The sequence below is a fragment of the Giraffa tippelskirchi genome, chromosome 4, assembly GCF_054371585.1.
Source record: "Giraffa tippelskirchi isolate mGirTip1 chromosome 4, T2T-mGirTip1v1.2.pri, whole genome shotgun sequence".
Taxonomy (NCBI): Eukaryota; Metazoa; Chordata; class Mammalia; order Artiodactyla; family Giraffidae; genus Giraffa; species Giraffa tippelskirchi.
Window position 1 is genome coordinate 93642731 of NC_137278.1, and position 23398 is coordinate 93666128.

Consider the following 23398-nt stretch of genomic DNA (forward strand, 5'->3'; position numbering starts at 1 on the left):
TAGTAACTAATAAGGACCCACTGTATAGCACAAGGAACTCTACTCAATACTCTGTAATAACCTATATGAGGAAAAAAATCTGAAAAAAGAGTGGATATATGTAAAACGGATTCACTGTGCAATATACCTGAAACTAACAACGCTATAAATCAACTATATACTTCAGTAAAAAGTTTTAAAAATAAAGCAAAATAAAACTCATTTTAAAAGTATCTGGCTTTCCCACCATTACTTCTAGAGATAACAGTTGTAATTACAAAGTCCAGGAAAGAAAGTGAAAGTTTAGTCACCCAGTCGTGTCTGACTCTTTGCGACCCCATAGATTGTAGACTACCCAGCTCCTCTGTCCACGGGATTTTCCAGGCAAGAGTACTGTAGTGGGTTGCAATTTCCTTCTCCAGAGGATCTTCCAGACCCAGGGATCGAACCAAGGTCTCCCACATTGTAGGCAGACACTCTACTGTCTGAGCCACCAGGGAAAGTCCAGGGGGGGTCACTGAAATGCAAGATGGGTAAAATTCTGGTCATTACACACATGCATACACACACAATGTACTTACAGACATTAATTCTGTGAGAACATAAATAGATGTATGTGTATCAGTGCACAATCATGAGGAGGTTCACACTTTGTATTTACGATTGTTGGCGTGTACTCACATACATTTCCACCTGCATACAAACACGAGTATAATCACGTGCCAACTTGTACATATCAAAGTCTTTAGAATGATTTTGAAAACTGAAGTGACCAAATGTGTATGTTTTAATAGATGTCCCTTCTTGATTTTCATAGGCTATCCTGAAAAAAAAAAAAATCAAGTCATAATAAAGGATTTGGGACAACTTGCCTTTCTTATTCACTTAATTCTTTTAGTCCTGTGCTAATCATGCCAAGTTTGTGGGTTCAGTCCCCAGGCAGGCTGTTTATATCTGCTCTGCTCCAGAGCCCCAGGCTGCACTTGAACCCCACATCAGTCATGAGATGAACACACCATGGAGGCTTGAAGTTGAGCATGTGAGGTCTGGAACAGACTCCACCGATAGAAAGCTCAGCTCTCTACTTCCTAGATATGTGATTTCCTACTACTCAGCCACTCTAAGCTTCCATCTCATCTGTACAATTGATTAATAATTATATTTCTTTCCTAAAACTGTTGTGGAAAGTAACTGAGAACACACACAGCCCAGAATCCACTAGGGATGGGGGCTGGGACGAGGTGGAGATGATGGCAATACTCACCACTTTTCTATCAGGGAACTAAGCAGCTATGTTGAGTGGATCATACAAATCCCCTCTAATGATCACAACTCAGGAGCAAGTTTGAAACCCAGGATCATGAGTTTGAAGAATCTGCTTCCTGCAAATTCAAAACTAATGGAAAAATAACTGGCTTATTTCCCAGCTTTTTAATCCCTAGTTATGATTTGAAAGATTTGCAAAACGAATTCCACGGCTTAAAGCCCAATTAAATCTTTTGTGAAAAAAAAAAAGCCAACACATATAGTATAAACCTCAACTTGTCAAGGAGAAATATATGCACAGTAGAAAGTTAATTAACGGTATTCTCCGTGCATTCCTATTTTAACTCTACTTTTCTACTGTCTTTTTCACTAGTTAAGTATTGCTTTTATAATTTCACTGAGTCCCACACGAGAACTTTTAGTAGAACACATAGTCAGATTTAATTATTTTACCTAAGTCCTAATTCATCTATGTTGATATCATAAGACACTATGTGATGAGTCTAAATGTTTTTCGGGTACAATATGTCATTTGTCTGTGGTGATTACCTGATCGATGATCTTATTTAACAGCAGAAGCAGACACAGAGATGTGCAGGACACACATATGGACACCAAGATGGGGAGGAGGATGAGGTCAATCAGGAGACTGGGATTGGCACACACACTAATGACACTATGGATGAAACAGATTGATAATGAGAACCACGGATCAGCACAGGAGCCGCTACTCAATGCTCTGTGATGACCTCAATGGGAGAGAAATCCACAAAAGGGGGAGATATGTGTGTAACATAGACGACGATTCACTTTGCTGGGCAGTAGCAACTAACACCGGAGAAGGCAATGGCACCCCACTCCAGTCCTCTCGCCTGGAAAATCCCATGGACGGAGGAGCCTGGTAGGCTACAGTCCATAGGGTCGCTAAGAGTAGGATATGACTAAGCGACTTCACTTTCACTTTTCCCTTTCATGCACTGGAGAAGGAAATGGCAACCCACTCCAGTGTTCTTGCCTAGAGAATCCCAGGGACGGCGGAGCCTGGTGGACTGCCGTCTATGGGGTCGCACAGAGTCGGACACGACTGAAGCGACTTAGCAACAGCAGCAGCAGCAACTAACACGACACTGTAAAAGAACAATACTCAAATAAAATTTGTTTTAAAAAAATGACTCCAGAAGGCCCTTCAGTCTGAAATGTACAATGAGTCTGAGACTCCTCTTTTCTTTTCTGTGTTCACTCTTGCCATGGTTTTTTCTCACAGCACTGGCTTGTGTGACTTCTTTAGATTAATTTTCCCATATGTTTCTAATTCACTCTCCAGAGAAATCAAGGTCACGTATAAACAAAACCTTAACTTGTTTTAAAAAAAAAAAAGTAGAAAAAAATTAAACCAATTATTTGCCACCATTTCCACCTTTGTATTTACTTCTCCCACCAGATAATCATTTAAATGAATACAACTTGTGATACCAAAATGGGCCATTTTATAATTAGCTGTAACATAACCTAAATCTTACACAAACAAATCATCTTATACAACCGCTAGCATCTCTGAGCCATGTGGAAGAAATTCTTTTTAGGCGCTTATCAAAATCTCACAGAGAATTTCTAGAAAATCATTGGGTGTCTCCAAAAAGCTCAATCCAATTTAATGTGGATTAAATCATATTATTGATTTATTCTACAATTTACATCTACCTGTAGCTTTACCATTATTTACACAAATTAACCTTCATATTCCTTCCTCTTAATTTTTCCTAAATTTCTGTTTATTCAATCTCTTTTCCTTCTTATACTAAAAGTGAGGGACTTCCCTGGCAGTCCAGTAGTTAAGACTCCAGGCTTTCACTGCAGGGGGTGCCAGTTCAATCCCTAGTCAGGAACTAAGATCCCACATGCTGTTGCGGCCAAAGATTAAAAATAATAAATACAATAAAGTGAATAAATTAAAAATTAAAATTTTCACCCATGGTACCTTAATAAAACCAAGTTTTCTTTAAACCACTTTCTCACCTGACACTGAAATATCAAAATGTTCCAATCAGGCCATAGAAAACATGTATGAAAGGATGGCACTGATACTGAAATCAGAATATTATCTCTTGCTGCTGCTGCTGCTGTTAAGTCGCTTTAGTCGTGTCCAACTCTGTGCGACCCCACAGACAGCAGCCCACCAGGCTCCCCCATCCCTAGGATTCTCCAGGCAAGAAGACTGGAATAGGGTGCAACTGCCTTCTCCAATACCATCTCTTACTTCTTCTAGTAAATATAATTATCACTTCTCAGGGGGTGTAGAAATGAGAAAATTTTCTAAATAGATTCATCTGCATTTCTTAATAGCAGGGAAGAAATGACACTACTCTGAGAGGTGGTTTACTGAGATGCTGGTTACTGCTCTTGGAGCTTTTTCTGACACTTAATGAGGTTTTCTGAAAATAGCATCTGGCATATTTACACTGACCACACAGGACAGCAAGAATAAAACCATGGGGTGGGGTGGGCTAAATCTCTCCTTCTGTCTCCACCCCAATGCCCACCCCCTCAAGTCATGAATCTCTGCTAAAACGTATCTGGGAAGAGGGATAACTATCTCCATCACCCAGCAGCTGGGCTCTGAACGCATTAGAAACACAGGGTCTGTTTCTCCATTGTTGCCCTGTAAGTAAATTCTTCAGTACCATTTTTCTAGATTCCATATATATGTGTTAGAATACAATATTTATCTTTCTCTTTCAGTTATCCTTCAATAAAAAACAAATTAATAATTAAAAAAAAGAAACACAGGGTCCCTGAAGCAAGTCCACAAAGGATGCTGAAGAAACTGAAGATGTTCTTGCATCCCAGAGACCAAGGCAGTGTCTTCTTTAGTTGGGGGACCAGGACATCAGTGCCTTCTTTCCCAACGTGGCTCTATGTGATCTTTTAGCTGCGGCATATTAGGACAACGGGGAGAGAACTAAAAGGACATGTTCATAAAGAACCATAAAACATTAATCCAGAGTTTGGAACAAGAAGGACTCCAGCACAGATCAATTTCTGTTCCACTGGTACACAGTAGTCCTGAGCCAAGGTGGTGAAGCAGGGTAATATCTGCATCAACTATGGAGTAATTACTTCCTGGTTTCATACTTGGATTTTTAACCCACTCACATTTCTCACAGAAGAATGGAATAAATAAATAAATAAATAGTCCAAGGGACAGCATAAAAGCACCAGAAAGGTGATGAAGCTTGTCTTAAGATTTAATGAGTGCTGGAAGCGGGTGCCACTCAGGGAAAGAAGGCATCGCAGGAGCCGAGGGCTTCACAGGAGATGTTTTCTGCTGGCTGAAGTGGCTTAGCTGGTTCTTCTTGCTACCCAGTACCTATCTGTGATGTGAGATAAATATTAATGGAAGCTGAAAAATGTATAAGGAGACAGGCGGGAGCCTAGTGCCAGAGGAAAGGGGGAGTGAAACCTCCCATTCCCATTTCAATCTGGATAAGTAGAAGGAGCCAGGGGAGCATAAGGAAATCCTCAAAACTGAAAAGACAGGACTGGGATGTGGTGGGAAATTGACAATGATTTTTAATTATTTTAAACCTGCTGGTTAGCCCTATCTGCTTTGAAAGGAGCTTCATCATGATTACTCAACGACACTGAGAACAAGCGGAATAATGACACATAAACCAAAGGGCAACAAATGATCAAAATACTGGAGGTGTAAGAAGTTCTGCTTTGGGGAAAGAAACGTAATTAAAAATTGAGGAAAAAAGAAAATGCATAAATACTGAAACATAAATAAGATTTGAGATACAAACACCAGGGAAGGAAAGAAAACGTAGAACAACTTTATCTTTAGTTTTGGTTTTGCTTTTTAAATTGGTATTAGAGGTCATGCTTAATGAGATTCAGAGTTGGGGAGAAAAAAAAACAACCTGTCATTTCAAGCAAAAGAGAGACTGTGCAAAGGATGATATTTCCTGCAGCCAGACCAGGGCGTATTTATTGAAGCTCTGAAACTCAGCATTCCAGAGCATATAGGGATGTTGTAGCCAACAAAGTCTGCATGTTAGGGCATCAAGGCTAATTCCTTCCTTAATACACTTGTCTTGTGTATTCTTGCTGTTTGTATTTAATAAGATTTTTTTGATATGCGAAGAGTCATTAGACAACTAATATAGAGGGAAATAAAATAAGGTAGAAGAGAGAAAAAGCAGATAGTTTTTAATGATAATAAAAGTACATCAACAAACTAGTTATTTTGGTAAAACAATTATTTGGATGATAAGAAGAATAGCAGTAATATTTTTTTTGTTTTAATTTGTCATGTATCATCAGGCCTTGATACAACCAGCCTCACCTACCTGTGCATTCTTTACGTGTAATATGATGTATTTAACATAAGCCAATTTTAATTTAATCAATTGATTAAATGATTATGGTGATGTCCTTCATAAATAGTGCCTATGATGAACACTTTTATGCTGAAGAGTAAAATTGCTGGGGCAAAGAGTGCAGAGTTGTTACTGATGTGGGAAAAGGGAAGATGTTAACAATAAAGTTTAAAAATCACTTACCAAGGCAGTTTTATAAAGAAGAAAACAGTATACTTTCATTAATTCCATGTTACTAGTCAGAATTCACCACCTGGGCCCTTGTCGAGTTTCTCGACGGAAGACCAGGCCCCTGAGTATGGCTAGGTTACCTGCAGCTCTGTCTCTGGGAGGGCATCCTGGGCTTTGTTTCTATAAATCATATTCTACCTGCAGATGCATCCATAATTCCTTCCCTCCTTAGTAGGTAGGGATTTTGTATATTTTGAATGTGGAATACCATAATACTGTCAATGATAAAGAAAACCTTGAATATGGTTTTTATAGATAGATATAAACAGATAGGATAGATGGATGTATGCATTGATGATAAAATGGATGGACAGATTAGATTATATGTATGTATGGATGGATGGATGGACGGATGGATGGATGGATGGATGAATAGATATACAGCTACCCAAGTCTACAGACATTCCCTACAGACGTACATGGATGTGGGAATTACCCTGGGTGTTGAGTAGGGGTTCTCCAGGCATGAGACGCTCCTTTTGGTGATCTTACTACAGTATAATAAGTTACGGACTTTCCTGGAAAAATAAAAATGTTCTCTAAACATTCATAACTTCAATACTATCTTCCCTTGGATGTGGACTACATCAAAGGTCCAGAAAACCCTAAATCGAGAACTTAACATGGAAATCCATCCCAGATTTTAACAGAACCAAGAAATACAGAAGCCCCCCTCTCAAGAAGTTCAGATTATAGAATGATCAGACATAAATTCTAAAACAATAATGTTTAAAATAGTAAAGGATGGACTTCCCTGGCAGTCCAGTGGCCAAGACTCTGTGCTCCTGGGTTTGACCCCTGGTCAAGGAACTACAATCCCACAAAGTGCAACTAAGACCCGGTGCAGCCAATTAAATAAATATTAAAATAATAAAGGAAAGAAAATTAAGACAGGTTCAAAATTTGAGACAGAAATGCAGTGTTAAAAATTAAACATATCTGAAAAGAAACCAAAGAACTTCAACATATAAAAAAAAGTTATTTAAATTTAAACACTTAATGGATGAGTGAAACAGCATATCAGACACAGATCAGAAGAAAATTGGTGTACCAACGGACAGATTTGTATGGAGGCACAATAGTCAGAGAAACACCAAAAGCAACTTAAAAGAAGACCAAGTTGGGGAATCTTCCCTACCAGACAACAAGATCTATTTTATACAGCAATATTCTATAGCAAATGGAATAGAATATTGGTGATGCAGGGAGAAATAGACAGTGTAATGGAGAAAAAAACCGTAATACTCAGAAACAGACTCACAATATATATAAACCTGATAGAGGACACGGTAAATCAGTTGGATAAGGGTGAACATTTCTAGGACAACTGGCTACACACATGGAGAAAGAAATGAAGTAGATCCCTACATTCTACCATAGACAGACATCAATTTCAGCATCTTTTCCTCATCTCACTGCTCCCTCCTTCTTCCCCTTTCAGGAAAGCGAACTTTTAACAGAATTTACTTTATCCTGATATTTTCTTTATATTTTTAACATACAGATGAATATGTGCTTAATATAATCAAACACATATATTTACTTATATATGCAATGTATGTGAAGTATATATATATATACACACAACAGGGTAGTGTATGTATGCATATATATATATTTATTTATACTACTTTTAAGATTTTTAAAGTTTTATTGAATTTGTTACAATAGTACTTCTGTTTTATATTTTGGTTTTCTGGTTGAGAAGCATGTGGGATCTTAGCTCTCCAACCAGGGATCAAACCCCCTGCATTGGAAGGTGAAATTTTAATCACTGGACTACCAAGAAAGTCACTATACTCATACTCCTTTTATACATGCTTGTACTCATATCCCTTACCATTTTTTTTACAACTTAAAAGATAAGCTATAATTTACTGAGTGTATATTATTTTTTTTCACTCACAAATGGAATCTAATTTTTAAAATGATACAAACGAACTTAGCTACAAAACAGAAACAGACCCACAGATACTGAAAACAAATCTATGGTTACCAAAGGGGAAACCTGGTGGGGAGGGGAGGAAATGGATAAACCAGGAGCTTGAGATTAATATACACACACACAAGACAGACAACCAGGAAGGACCCACTGCACAGCACAGGGAACTCAATACTCCCTGATAATTTATATGAGAAAATAAATGAATCTGAATGAATAATCTGAAAAAGAATGAATGTACATGTATAACTGAATCACCCTGCAGCACACCTGAAACTAAAACAATATTTTAAATCAACTATAATCCTTTTTCTTTTTTTTTAATCAAGCTCCACTTGCTGCCTATCAGCAGAGAGCAACTGGCCTGCACTCAAGCAGTCATCAGTCTCATGAAAGCAAAACTCTGCCATCTGATCTCATTTAAATGCCTGACTATTAAAAGAAAAAAAAAGTTAAATAATATTTCTAAAAGCATGGTAAGAAAGCCATTATTCAAATGGGTGAGTTAGGACAGGCATAGGACCATCGTGATGGAATATACGTTTTCCTTTTTAGAAAATAAAGCATTCCCACGAAAACTCTGGGGAGCTAAAATGGCTGCCTGGGGTGCACAGCTGCCTCTATGATGGTTTCCTGGAAGACAAACACTTAACACTTGCCAAGTAGCAAGTTGGTGGCCAATGGATGAAAAATTTACTACAGAAGCATCAGTGGTAAGGGGGATTCTGGCTAAAACGGCCTATAGGATTCTCACTGAAGTCACTCCAGCATAATGAGCCACCACCTGGGGAATGGTGGTGAGTGAGCAAATTGATCTGATGTGGAGCATGGAGGCGGTGACTCTAGTTAAAATGACCTAGCAGAGTTCCTGTGGAAACTAGATTTTACAAGGACACCACCTCTGGCCTAAGAGGAAGTTCAGGAGTGAGAAAGTTTGGTCCAGAAAAAATTTTTTTGTCCTCGGTGGTGAAGAACCCGCCTGCCAATGCAGGAGACATGGGTTCCATCCCTAGGTAGGGAAGACCCCTGGAGGAGGAAATGGCAACCCAATCCAGTATTCTTGCCTGGAGAATCCTATGGAGAGGAGCCTGGCAGGCTATATCCAAGGGGTTTAAAAGAAACGGACACAAGTGAGGGACTAAAAAACATCACCACCCAGCAGAGACCGGCCCTCCGTGCCACCCAGGAACCCTGCCCAAAGCCCAAGCATTTCTCAAGCAGAGAGGTACTAATGAACCTGCGTGTGCTCAGTATTAATATTAATGTGTGTGTCCAGCAAGCAAAACAGAAACTCGAAAGAGGAAGAAGGAAAGCTCCGCCCTGAACTACTAGCAACAGTCTGAGCGTTCCTCCCCACCCCTTCTGACCGTTACCTGAGTCTCCTCTGGGGCTATACAGTGAAGTAATAACGCACAACTGCGGAACAAATGGCCTGTTGTACAGCGCCTCCGGCCACCCAGGCTGGAAACCCGAGACAGGGATCTACAGGCAGCATAGTCAAGATGGTGCCGCTGATGTGTCAGCCGGCGGGAATCCTGGCGCATGCGCTTTAGGAGCCACAACGTCGGCTTCCCAGAATCCTCCCTGAGGGCCTTCCAGATTTCCCAGGTAATCGCCTCGTAACTGGCCCGTGGCAGTTCCAGACCCTAGAGCTGCCAGCATCCTCCACGCTATCTTCCATGAGCCTCCAGAATCTGAATTCCTGCTATTTTCAGTCAGAAACTGATCTGGGCATGCTGCCGGCCAGACAGCATTTACTTCACTCCCTCATCCCTATGTTGGTGCTAATTGCAGACCTCTATCATTTTATCTCCTATTGGGACCACAAAAGCTTCATTTTATTAATATCTAGAACAGAGAAAGTGTTCCCCAGCCTTCTGCGTAATGAAGGAGCCTGTCATATAATCATTTTCCAAACACCCTCTTCTCCTTTCCACATCACACAATACATTATGAAGCCTTGTCTGGGGTGTGATAGTTCACAGTTTGAAAGCTGGTGCTCTGGCGTCACCGTGATTGGGAAGTGAGACCTTGTATCTCCACGTACAAGGAGTGCTGTTAAGCACAGACACCGCTTTAGTGGCCGTGAAAATTCTACTCTATGATCACCCACTGCAGGGAGCATATTTGGGCGGTTACCTACTCTTGCCTCTGACATACTTCTTACTCTTCTTAATGGAATAATAGCATACCACATACCTTTCTCGATCTTGCATTTTTCACCTATAGATATAAGGTGAAAAATACAGGCATGTTCCTATATACACATATTCTTCATCCAACAGTTACATAATACTTCACCATGTAGAATAGATGCTGTATGACCCAGCGATTTTGCTTTTCATTGAATATCTTAGAAAAACTCTATTGTCTACAAAGAAAGTTAGAAAAATTCAAATGACCATCCACAGAGGAAAAGGAAATTCATGGTTTATTCAAGTGAAAGAATGTTATGCATCCCTAAGAGTGGGTGAGCTTACTAGTATGTAACTTTAGATGACTGACTTAAACTAAAGGCTGATTTCTTTAATGGTTAAGCATTAGTTATATAAAGAAGCTGCTGCTGCTGCTGCTGCCGCTGCTAAGTCACTTCAGTCGTGTCCGACTCTGTGTGACCCCATAGACGGCAGCCCACCAGGCTCCCCCGTCTCTGGGATTCTCCAGGCAAGAATATTGGAGTGGGTTGCCATTTCCTTCTCCAATATATAAAGAAGCTAGTAAGTATTAAATAGAATTGTTGTTGTTTAATTGCTGGCTTTAAGTCCTGTCTGATTCTTTTGTGACGCCATGGACTGTAGCCCACCAGGCTCCTCTGTCCATGGGATTTTCCCAGACAAGAATACTGGAGGGGGTTACCATTTCCTTCTCCAGGGGACCTTCCTAACCCAAAGATGGAGCCCTAGTATGCTGCATTGACAGGTGAATTCTTTACCAATTTGTCACCAGGGAAGCCCATTAAATAGAATAACCTAAGGGAAATGTTTGGGCTTTCTAGGTGGCTCAGTGGGTAAAGAATCTGCCTGAAATGCAGGAGACGCAGGAGACATGAATTTTATCCCTGAGTCAGAAAGATCCCCTGGAGGAGGAAATGGCAACACATTCTACTATTCTTGCCTGGAGAATCCCATGGACAGAGGAGCCTGGTGGGATACAGTCTGCAGGGTCCAAAGAGTTGGACAAGACTGAACGGATGGAGCACATATGCAGGCAAGGGAAATGTTTATACCATATCTTCCACAGATGAAGTGTGGTAATTATTGGTACTGTTTGGCAAAGGGAACTGGCAGAGGCTGGAAGAGGCAGATTCATGTTACCTATGGAAAATAGTGAAACTGGTTCATCTACTATCTTGGGAAAAGATATGTGATCATGGATTCTAGTTCTCAGGGAGGAGGTTGCGGAATGGGATACTGGCAGCATGTGTTCCTTACTATCGGCTGTATTTAATGGGCTATCACCAGAAAGAGATGAATTCACAAAAGAGCTGGTCAATTTGAAACCAAGAGTGAAAGGGAATGAATGGATACCAGGAAAGAAAGGTTTGTTAAGAGTAAAAGGAGAAGTTGCTCTCTGCGCCCAGGGAGTAAAAAATAAAACTGAGGTGGTCTTGAGCAGGAGGGTCTCTTAGACTTGCAGCAAGAATAAAACCAAGGGCATGACTTCTAATTATTTGGTTAAAATGCCTAATGTTTTAAGGTATTTCAGAGTAAAGACACAGTTAGTCTTTGATACCCAGCAAATCTGATCAATTGGACGAAATATTTCAGAGGAGGAAAAAGCTATTAAAATGTGATTCTGTAAGATAGGTTCATGGCTCTAACAATTAGGTAGAGAATGACAGCATCATGTAAAGGAAAGAGAACAGTAGATCATTAAATGGGTCTAGAGAAGAACTATGGGTATAGCTATGGAGTCATTGGAATCAAAGTATCACATAAGAAATCTATTGTATTTTAAGGAAATAAATTAAAGTCCAAATAAATCAGAAGCCTGACTTAAAAAATCTGTAATTTAGTCAAGACTTAAAATGGCCCACCATCTCCCCCCATCCTTTGGATAGGAACCCCTCTGAGAGACCAGTTTAGCTCCAAGGAGAGCAGCTTCTCAAATGCCCTTTTTGGAGATGGCCAGGGAGGAAAACTGAGAAGGTAGTCTCTTCCTTCCATGGAAAAGGGTGGACGTTGGGTTCTAAGCACTAAACCAGATGGAGCTATTAGGTTGGCTCCCTTCAAGAGAGGAGAGGGTGAGGGCTTTATGCTCTTTTCGTTCCAGTAGAGTTGAGTAGGGCCATATGACAAGTGAGTGGTGAATGGAAGGGACATTGCCAGGCATTTGGGGGCTAGAGCATTGAAATGCAGTTGAAACATATTGCTGGACTCTCTGCCAGTTGAGATGGTAGCCATTTCATCACCCAGAGTCCCAGAGCAAGGAGACCTGGAGCAGAGTCACCAGGTGTACTGTGAGCAAGAAATGAAATGTCTTTGTTTTAAGACAGGAAGAAGCACAGGTTGTTTACCACCGCAGAATAACCTGGTTTGATGTGACTTATCAGTAAGAACAGAGTACAGTAAACGTAAATTATAATAATGAAAATGTTAATGAGCAATATCACTAATATATTACTTACTAATGGCAGCCTCTTATCTTACATTACTAAAAGTTTGCATAGAATAGATAATGGACATTTATATTATGTTTACTTAACATGTCTCCTCTGTTTAATTGCATCCTTTTGCCTCTTAAGATTTCCTGTTTCCTCACTGAGCCTTATCTTTACTCCTTCTACCTGAATATTAGCAATCACTTAAATTGTTCATTTTCTCATTCTCATTTTACATTAATCCTTATACTTCCTTGGCTCAGATGGTAAAGAATCTGCTGCAATGCAGGAGAGGTGGGTTCAATCCCTGAGTGGGGAAGATCAACTGGAGAAAGGAATGGCAACCCACTCCAGTATTCTTCCTAGAGAATATCATGGACTGAGGAGCCTGGCGTGCTATAGTTCATAGGGTCAGGAAGAATTGGACACAACTGAATGACTAACACTTTCAGTCTGACTTTACTTGAACAAAGGGAGAACTTCCTTTGTGTTATGCCCACTTTCATGCTTTTCCTTGAGCAAGAGAGGGGTCTACTTTGAATGCACTCAGCACCAACAGAGCACCTGGGCAAAGTCCCTCTGTCCCTGGTCTCTGATCACTGGGTGAGGATTGAATTCTCTTCACAGAGGAAGCAGGGGTGTTGGACACAGCGCTGATCTTCTGATCATTCAGTTACTTGTGGCAGAAAACCCCTGCCACCCTCTGGACTCAGGATGACTCTCACTCTTACCCTGTCTCGGTGGCTTCTCTTATTTCAGGTGGAATTTACATCTAAATACAACATTTTATTTCTCACGTTAAAAATAGCAGCTCTTGGTAACTCTTTTATTCTGCTACAGTCTTTAAAGAACTTAAAAAAAAAAAAGCAAGGGCCACCAAAACTTCAATCTTTCTTGATCTCCTAGTTCATTCTAATGGTTAATATTTTTAAATTATATATATATATATATATATATATATATATATTCTATTTCTTGGAGAAAAATTTTGCCAAGGATCAAAAGAAGAAACCCTAGAATTTAAATGGGGAGATCTATATATCACAGTGGATTTCTTCTCAAAGTGACAATGTTTAAGTTTTAAGCAAATAAAGTGCCAGTTAATGTGAAACTCAATCACAAAAACTTGAGATTTTTGCTTTATGAAAACAGACAATTGAAGTTCTTTTATACCATAAATGTGCACTCAGAGTCTATGAACCATGCTCTGTTTTTATTTAGGGATAGAATGTTCTCCTGTCAAACCTCATTCTTCCCATTTCTTAGTAGAAACATGATATGGAGTGCATCTCTCGGCTTCCTGCTAGTTCATAGGACATGTGGCACAGCCCACTTACAGTGCCTACCAATGCTGCCCTAGGCCATGATTTCTCCTGGTTCCATTCTTCACTTACTTCATATCCTGTGCGTGATGGGAGTATGTGACATGCTGCTCGGACACTATTCAATTAGCATGTGTTTTTATACTGGTGCCCTTGTTTACTGCATATGTCGCTTACAGCAGCAGTTTAAGGGGCTCTGCAGGGCTGGAGAAACCATGCATTCAGGAGGCCTGTGTGCAGTTGATAACAGACCAGTTACATGCCTTATGAAGGTAGTCAGGAGACAGATCTGTAGGTTTGCTTCTCCACATTCTGATACCATGAGCTAATGGGAACTAGGTTTGTGGGGGTGGAGGGGTGGGTGGTAGAGGGGTTTAGTGTGCTAATGGACTTCCCAGGTGGCTCAGTGAGTAAAGAACCTGCCTTCAATGCAGGAGACGCCAGAGGTGTGGGTTCAGTTCCTGGGTTGGGAAGATTCCCTGGAGGAGGACATGGAAACCCACTCCAGTATTCTTGCCTGGAAAATCCCATGGACAGAGGAGCTTGGTGGGCTACAGTCCATAGGTCGAAAAGAGCTGGACACGACTGAAGTGACTGAGCACAGCACAGCACTCGGCAACCCATTCTAGGGAGCTCCAGATTCCACAGAGGAATCTTAGAGGAAAAAAATGAAAAATTAGACATCTATACACTTTTAGACTAAGGAAGCAGGGAAGCTTAGTCTGGAGAATAGAAAGCAGGGGAATGATTAGATGTGTTTCCTAGCTGTTGATCATAACTAATGAGGATAAAGTGAATAACTCCTAAATAGAGAAAACAACAGGAAACAAGTTTTCTCAAAACATTGTCAAAGATGGGGTGGCTTCCCTGTTGCAGCTCTGCCACTGCTTCTTAGGTCAAATCTCAGAAGCTCGCATTTACAACAATGGCAATCTAAGACCTTAAAGGAAAATATTTTACTTACAATTCTAAAAGTGTAATTGATTCTACAATTAAAATATATAAATTTTGTAAAATGTTAAAAGGCTTTAAGTATTGACAAAATGTAGTCTCAATAAAGTTTTTTTTTATTTTAAACCAATTACTTCAAAACTTCCAAGCATTGGAACTTCCAACCCTGGTGGTTCAGTGGGTAAGACTCCAAGCTTCCACTGAAGAAGGCAGGGGTTCAATCCCTGGTCAGGGAAGTTCTGTGCGCTTCGAGGTACAGCCAAAAAGAAAGAAAAACCTTTCAAACATGAACATTATAAGGTAAGCAAAGGCTCTTTATGTGTGCCCAGTCATGTCTGACTCTTTGCGACCCCATGGACTGTAGCCTGCCAGGCTCCTCTGTCCATGGAATTTCCTAAGCTCTCTAACTTTGCCTAAATTGAGAAAATGTATTGTCTGTGTCAAATGGCATATACTTTTTATGCATGCATGCATGCTCAGTTGCTCAGTAATGTCTGACTCTTTGCGACCTTATGGACTATAGCCTGCAAGGCTCCTTTGCCCTTGGAATTTTCCAGGGAAAAATACTGGAGCAAGTTGCCATTGCCTGCTTCAAGGGATCTTCCCAACCCAGGGATCGCAGGCACATCTCTAGCGTCTCCTACATTGGCAGCAGATTATTTACCACTGCGCCACCTGAGAAGCCCCTCACTTTTTAAAACCCACCCAATAATATAATAAAACAAAAATCATTTGAATCATTGCATCTTGACATATGATTTAGATGTCCCATTTCCTTGCTCCCCACAAAAACACATAACCACACACTCATTTATACACATATGTATACTCACACACCTGCACACCCATGTACTGTGTACATTTCCTACCAGTTTTCTAAAGGTGAAAGTAGAATGAATAATGCTTCCCTCATGTTATTCCTGTAGAAGCTCAGATATGAAGAGATCAGGTGATTTGCTTAAATTTATTTCACACAAGATATAAATTGTGAAGACAAGAAACAAATCAAAATTCCCTGTCTACCATCCTAGTGCTCAGAAGTAGACTTTAATGCCTCTAGCCATCATTCTTGCATGAATCACATCAAATAAATATAAGGTTGAGGTCACTTTTGATTGCACAAAATAATTTTACTCTACTCCTTAAGGAGAAAAAAATAGGGAGGGAGACAGGATCGCTGAGAAGATGTCATTGGCGGATGTTGTCAGACTGTGTCTCTACCAGTTTTTTTGTGAAGGCTTCCCTGATAGAGGTTCACTGCTTGACAGCAAAATGCCTCTTACTGTGTAGGACTGAAAGGAAAAGATAACCGGGTGACTGTACACTATGTCAATGGCAAGAAAAACTGTATCTTTTTCACCTCCAAAGCCTGAAAGCCCTTTGAATACTTAATCCAGGATCTCCTAAGAGGAATCTATTTTCCATGTAATGGTGTGAATTTCCCACTTGAAAACTAAATATTCATGATTTCATGAAAGAGCTAAGCTTCTGCAGGAAAAAAAAAAAAAAGAGATTCTAAGTCCATTTTATACATTTTGGACAAGAGAGTATTTGACATACTCTGTATGTTCTGAATAGTATTATAATTTCAAATAAATCTCTATTGACATCATTTCAGTAGTGTCAGATCCTTAAAACCATCTGATAGGTGAAGTGCCCTTTTTGTGGATTAACCAAGTAGACATGACAGAGGATGTAGAGGAGGGGAGAGAAAGCCGGCCAAGAGGATACTCCCTCTCATGTTCTGAACTGGAATTGTCCCTCATCTCAGACCTGCTTTTCTTGCCAAGCATCTTACAAAGTCCTCTGAAACTTCTTTATGGCTCAATGCCTGGGGCGTTTCTCAGCACAGTCAGTATCTAGTAGAAAGAGTTTTCCTGGCTCGCTTTCTCTATCTGGGGAAACTATTAAGCAAAGTGGATTACACAGGGCTGTCTTCTGTACAAACTGAGCAAAGTAGGAAAATCAGGTGTGGCTAACCCATGTGGTCACAATGATTCTATACAAGCACATGGCCTTATAAACTGAATAAACTTGTTCAGAACTTATTGGGATGTTCTTTGCACATGGAGGACCATACCTGTTCCTCTGTAATTTCTCCCTTCACCATCCCACCCACAGGAAGTAACTTCCCGCTCCCTCCAAACGTTCTCACTGGTTTTGTTGAATGAGATACAAAAAGCACTTGAATGCCACATTTCGTGCTGAATGGTTAGTAGATGAATATATAACTCTTTCATTCCATTTTGAAGATAACATCAAAATAGCTAAGAAAATGTACATTTTTTATAAAGATTTGTTATTTTATTTTTTGCTGGGCTGGGTCTTCATTGCTGTGTGCAGGCTTTCTCTAGTTGTGGTGAGCAGGGGCTACTTTTCATTGTGGGGAACAGGCTTCTCATTGCGGTGGCTTCTCTTGTTGCAGAGCACGGGCTCTAGAGCATGGACTTCAGTAGTTGTGGTGCACGGGTTTAGTTGCTCTGTGCCTCGTGGGATCTTCCTGAAGCAGAGATCAAACCCATGTCCCCTGCATTAACAGGAGGATTCTTAACCACTAGACCACCAGGGAAGCCTTCCCTCCACAAAATACATTTTTATTTTTAGATACAACCTCAGGGGTTCAGAGGTGGGGAAGCCATCAAGCCTGAAAAGTCATTGTTTTTCACTAATTCAGCTGAGCCTTGAAACCTCTCAGCCAAATAGATATACATTTTTTCTATATTCCTATTTTATGTCCAATTTTTCTTAAAAAGGAGAAGATAGATTTCTAAAACTTCTTCTTGGTCTCCAGTAGAATATTCCATGTACTGCTGTTGCTGCTGCTGCTGCTGCTAAGTCGCTTCAGTCATGTCCGACTCTGTGCGACCCCATAGACGGCAGCCCACCAGGCTCTGCCGTCCCTGGGATTCTCCAGGCAAGAACACTGGAGTGGGTATTCCATGTACTGGAAGCTAGTAAACATGAAAAGACCTAGAGATGATCATACTAAGTGAAGTAAGTCAGGCAGAGAAATCACTGATATCGCTTACATGGACTTCCCTAGTGTCTCGGTGGTAAAGAATCTGCCTGCAGTGCAGGAGATGCGGGAGACACAGGTTTAATCCCTGGTTTCGGAAGATCCCTGGAGGAGGGCATGGCAACCCACTCCAGTATTCTTGCCTGGAGAATCCCATGGACAGAGGAGCCTGGTGGGATAGTCTATAGGGTTGGAGATGAATGAAGCGACTGAGCACAGCGCAGCATCACTTACATGCAGAATCTAAAATATAACACAAAGAAATACAAAAGAACTTATCTACAAAACAGACTCACAGAGAGAACAGACTTGTAGTTGCCAAGGGCCGGGGGAGGCACAGAGTGGAAGGTAGGGATTAGCAAATACAAATCGTTATATACAGAATGAATAAACAACAAGGTCATACTGTATAATACAGAAAACTATACCCAATATCTTGTGATAAACCATAAAGGGAAAGATACAAAAAATAATATATATGTGTGTGTTTGTATAACTGAGTAACTTTGCTGTACAGTAGAAATTAACAAACATTGTAAATCAACTGTGATTCAGTAAAATTTTTTAAATGGTCAAGCAGGCCATCCTGGGCAGATGACAAGGTAACACCAGCCTCAAAATGGCATTAGCTTCCATTACTTCTGGGCTTCCCTGGTGGCTCAGCCATAAAGAATCTGTCTGCAATGCAGGAGATGTGGGTTCAATCCCTGGGTCAGGAAGATCCCCTGGAGAAGGAAATGGCAACTCACTCCAGTATTCTTGCCTGGACAATCCCATGGACAGAGGATCCTGGTGGGCTACAGTTCATAGGGTCATAAAGAGTCAGATGCGACTGAAGCAACTGAGCATGCATACATGCATGTACGTTACTCTGGAATGGGATGAATATTTCTCCAGCAGAGACTTCAACTCTGTCTCAACGTAAAAAGTTCTCTTTGCATGCTGTCTGCCCAGTTATTTCCTTTTGACCCGAGGTATCTATTCTTCCTTTCGTTTATGTGTTCATAGAAAGTATAAAACCAAAGGGTTAAATGATTATTAAAGTACCTATGGGAGAAAGAGGTGAGGGAGACGCCACTGGATGGCTCAAACGAATTAGAAATGTTGATTACTATTTCTCCTGCTCGAGGCCAGCAGTATTTGTGGTGTTTCAGGCCCAAGGGTGCCAGGCCAACTGTGGAAAAGACAAAATTAATTAATGTTTCCTGAGATTAATTAGAAAATTAAATGGAAGTCTAATGAAAACCAGCATGGCTTAGCTGCCTGGATTTACAACTGTGTGCTCCTAAATTTTAGAGTTGTTCAAAAGTGCTGTGTATTATTCAAATAAAAATGTAGTCAGATTAGCTGCAATCATTTTTTACAACTCCAGCATCCAATTCCAAACAGAATCAGCTATACACCAATAAAATTAATTTTAAATTTTTAAAATTAAAAAAAATAAATAACCACACACACACAAAAAGCAAGGTTCTACTGTATAGCATAGGGAACTCTACTCAATATCTCATAATAAACCATAATGGAAAAGAAGATGACAAAACATATATATATACATACACACATATATATAATTTTTTTCACATGCCCACGTTGAGCTGTCAGATAATCAAAATGAAATAAGAATTAGCCAATTATCAACTGACCTAAATCCATCAATGTGGTCCTTATTATTGTTTAATACGGTCAGCATTTAAGGGTATTCGGTAATTGAAAATTATTTTTAAGGGACAACAGTTCTGAGTAAATTCAATTATCTTTTATTGACTTTAGGGGTATCTTATCATTTTCACAAGCTCTGCTAAGGGTCTTGTTCAAGCAACTGCTGCCAGCTTTCTAAATCCAGCCTCTCTGAGCTTGTTTCTTGCTGGCCTCTATTGCTTGGGGCTTCCCAGGTGGTGCTAGTGGGTAAAGAACCCACCTGCCAGTGTAGGAGACATAATAAACTTGGGTTTGATCCCTGGGTTGGGAAGATCCCCTGGAGGAGGGTATGGCAACCCACTCCATTATTCTTGCCTGGAGAATCCTGTGGACAGAGCAGCCTGGCAGGCTACAGTCCATGGGGTTGCAAAGAATTGGACACAACTGAAGCGACTTAGCACACACATTGTTGCTTGAATCTCTTGATACCCTAAGATGGAGTATATAGTGAGATAAACAGGAATCCAACCAAACTCATCTGCTTGACATCAGCTAAGCAATCATCAGACCCAGTAAGATGAAGCAGAAATTTGACTATGGAATATTTTATGTTTCAGAATCCTGTGATTAGCAATAAAGCAGAAAATTCTACCCCTTTTTCACACCTACATTTCTTAGTCTTATTTTTTTTTAATTTTTTAAGGGAGAATAGCAGTAGGTTTACTTTGTTTTATTTCAAAGCACATCTGATACAATGTCAACAGTGGTCACCATGAAAAATGTTCTTAAGTTTTGGGATGATTAGTATTATGCAATTTTTATTTTTTAAAAAAATCCATCCTGTTGCACTTTTAATGACATTTGTAAAGGTTTCCCTTTTATCTTTCATCAGTGACTGAGTTAAACAAGACTTCTTTATTTAAAAACTGAGATTATAAATAAAAACTAAAACTCATCTTCTTTGAAATATAATAAAGTTATATCCCATGGTGTAATTATTAACATTTTTAGTATTTAGATTGGTGTTTCTCAAAGAGTCCTCAGGGGAATCTCATTTGATAAGATGTCCTTTGAATAATGTTTTTTGTGATGAAATAAATAGAATTGTTGTGCTGGACAAGACTCTTGAGGATCCCTTGGACAGCAAGATCAAACTAGTTAATCCTAAAGGAAATCAACATTGAATAGTCATTGGAAGGACTGATGCTGAAGCTTCAATACTTTGGATACCTGATACAAAAAGCTGACTCATTAGAAAAGTCCCTGATGCTGGGAAAAATTGAAGGCAAGAAGAGAAGGGGCAACAGTGGATGTGATGGTTAGATTGCATCATCAAAACAATGGACATGAGCAAACTCCAGGCAATAATGAAGGACAAGGAGGCTTTGCATGCTGCAGTCCATGGGGTTGCAAAGAGTCAGACAAGACTTAGTAACTGAATAACAACAAAATAGAAGGGAAATTCTACCTTCTCTTGGATTTACTTATTACTTAGCACACGAGAAATGTAAGCTCCCTGAGAATTCTTGCAAGAAGGAAACTGGTCTGAATTTGTGTAAAATTTTAATTTAATATCTATTTAGATATTTAGATACTGATTCAAACTTTATGTTCCAAACAGGAATTGTGCTAATCTTTTAAGATTCCTACCAGAGTCCCATGGGCCCATAATAAGTTGTCTTAGGCAATATCTTGATTCCATAAGTCACCTTTATCCTAGATAAGTAAAAAGGGAATTGTAATGCCAAAATGTGTGAAAATATGATGATATTCAACATCCAACATCGTAGATCATATCAAGTTTAGACACCTGAGACCTGCAATAGCCAAAATGAATCTAATTCTTCATAGAGGTTTGTTTTTTGATTTTTGGTTTTTTTTTTAGTAATGTGTATGTTTCAGTCCCCACAATAAATCTAATATGGTCCCCAGGCTAATTCAGCTTTGCTCTCATCAACTTATGTTACTGACCAGGGTTCTGGGACTTCTTAATCAACAGACATTGATAAGAAACCAGGTGAGAAACTCTAGCAAGGCTTTACTGGGACTTGTGCTACATCAGGAGGGAAAACAAGTAATAGATACCCTTGCTTGCTCCCCAGGGAGACAGGGTCCCTTAAATAGAGTGAGGGTAGGAATGGGTCCAAGGGCTGGGCCTGAGGGGTGGCTTGGGTGGTCTTCCCACCTGCTCGGTGGTGCATGTGGAGCCTGGTTTTGCTCCTGACACCTCTGAAGTGGCAGTTAGGTTTTTGTTCTCTTTGTTTTTTGTTCATAATTTGCCCCAACTGTGTGTACATGCAGTTATTTTTAGTCCATTGTAGTTTCTTTGTATTTGTTTCTGGAGGAGACCTTTGTCTAGGTTCAGGTAGAATAAAATGAAAATCAGAGTCATTTGTTGTCACTCTCATGTAAATATAGCTCAATTTAGCCTTAATCTGAGACATTTTGGAGCTCACTTATATCCCCACTGCCCAAGGAGGAGAAAGAATGCTTTCATACCCAAGTTCTAACCCCAGTGTTCATTGCAGCACTATTTAGAATAGCCAGGATATGGAAGCAAACTAAAGGTCCATGGATGGAGGAATGGATAAAGATGTGGTGCATATATACAATGGAATAATACTCAGCCATAAAAAGGAATAAAATCGGGTCATTTGTAGAGATGTGGATGGACCTAGAGTCTGTCATACAGAGTGAAGTAAGTCAGAAAGAGAAAAAAGAATACAGATATTAATGCATATGTGTAAATGTAGAAAAATGGTATAGATGAACCTATTTGCAGGGCAGGAATAGAGATATAGATGTAGAAAACAGATATGAAGACACAGGGAGGGGCAAAGAAGGATGGGATGAATTAGGAGGTTATGATTGACCTACATACACTACCATATGTAAAATAGACAGCTAGTAGGAAGCTGCTGTTTAGCACAGTGTTCTGTGGTGATCTACAGGGGTTGAATGGGCAATGGGGCAGGAGGTACAAGCGGGATGGGATATATGTATACATACAGCTGATTCACTTCTTGTAGAGCAAAAACCAACACAACAGTGAAAAGTGACTGTACCTCGACAACAACAACAAAAAGAAGCAAAGCCCATAACTTCCTAAAGTGATTGAATCCCTCATGAGAACTTCATCCTGGTTTAGAGGGAAGTAAACTATCTTGGTTGTTGGGCTTCCCAGTTGTCTCAGTGGTAAAGAATCCACCTACTAATACAGGAGATGAAGGAGCTCTGGATTCAATTCCTGGGTTGAAAAGATCCCCTGGAGAAGGAAATGACCACCCACTTCAGTCTTCTTGCCTGGAGAATTCCATAGACAGAGGAGTCTGGCGGGCTATGGTCCATGGGATTGCAAAGGGTCAGACATGACTGAGCTACTAACACAACAACTAACAAAACTATCCTGGTTAGCATAAAAACCTCTTTAACCAGGACCCCTTGAAGAGCTTTGCTGAGAAATCACTGCTTTGATGAAATAAGACCCACAAGAGCAGACACACACACATTCAAAATTTCTTCAAAACTATCCTTCTTGTTTGAAAATTGAATATAACAACAACAATAAAAAGGAGTTGCAAATTATAATATGCTCTCAAAATTACAGGTCAGTTACACCCATCTGAGAGGTCCTTTTTTTTTTTTTTTTCCTTTCCTTCCTTCTCTCTGTATCTCCCTAGCACAACTTCCCTTTTCTTTTATTATTGTTCAGGTAGCATTGCGGATAAAGACATCAGGAAAAAACCACCAGTGCCCAAGACACTTTGATGGCCTTTTCACTGTGTGGTTATACTTCCTCTCGATAACACTAAAGGCGTCGCTTATTGCTGGTAGCAGACAGACCTTCTTTTTCAGAGGTAGATGGATTGTTTCTGTGGGCCTTGATGGTCTTCAAATTATCTGAGCACAGAAAAGAGAGCAGAGTGGATTTTATTTTAACTCATTTTATTTCTGAATTTATTTTCCAGTGGCTAGGAGGTGATGACTGGCCCCAGCAGTCAAGTCAATTGTTATCTGTGGGACTTGATTACGTTTGGACCCAGTTGCTCATTTTGAGCAAGACACAGTTAA

General features: G+C 40.0%; 2 long non-coding RNA genes across 2 annotated transcripts in view; one reads left to right on the top strand and one right to left on the bottom strand.

Annotated features, from left to right (window-relative positions):
• Window positions 1-635: 635 nt before the first annotated feature.
• LOC145544558 (uncharacterized) lies at window positions 636-9334 on the bottom strand. Its single transcript, XR_014081476.1, has 4 exons — window positions 9171-9334; window positions 1795-1921; window positions 1244-1361; window positions 636-802 (listed from the first exon to the last, which is right to left on the bottom strand). It is a non-coding gene; the product is annotated as an uncharacterized LOC145544558 (long non-coding RNA).
• The window catches only part of LOC145544560 (uncharacterized), an 84219-nt gene continuing 70089 nt past the window's right edge, over window positions 9269-23398 (top strand). The window contains exon 1 of the long non-coding RNA XR_014081478.1: window positions 9269-9405. This is a non-coding gene — a long non-coding RNA (uncharacterized LOC145544560). The remainder of the gene's footprint in view (window positions 9406-23398) is intronic.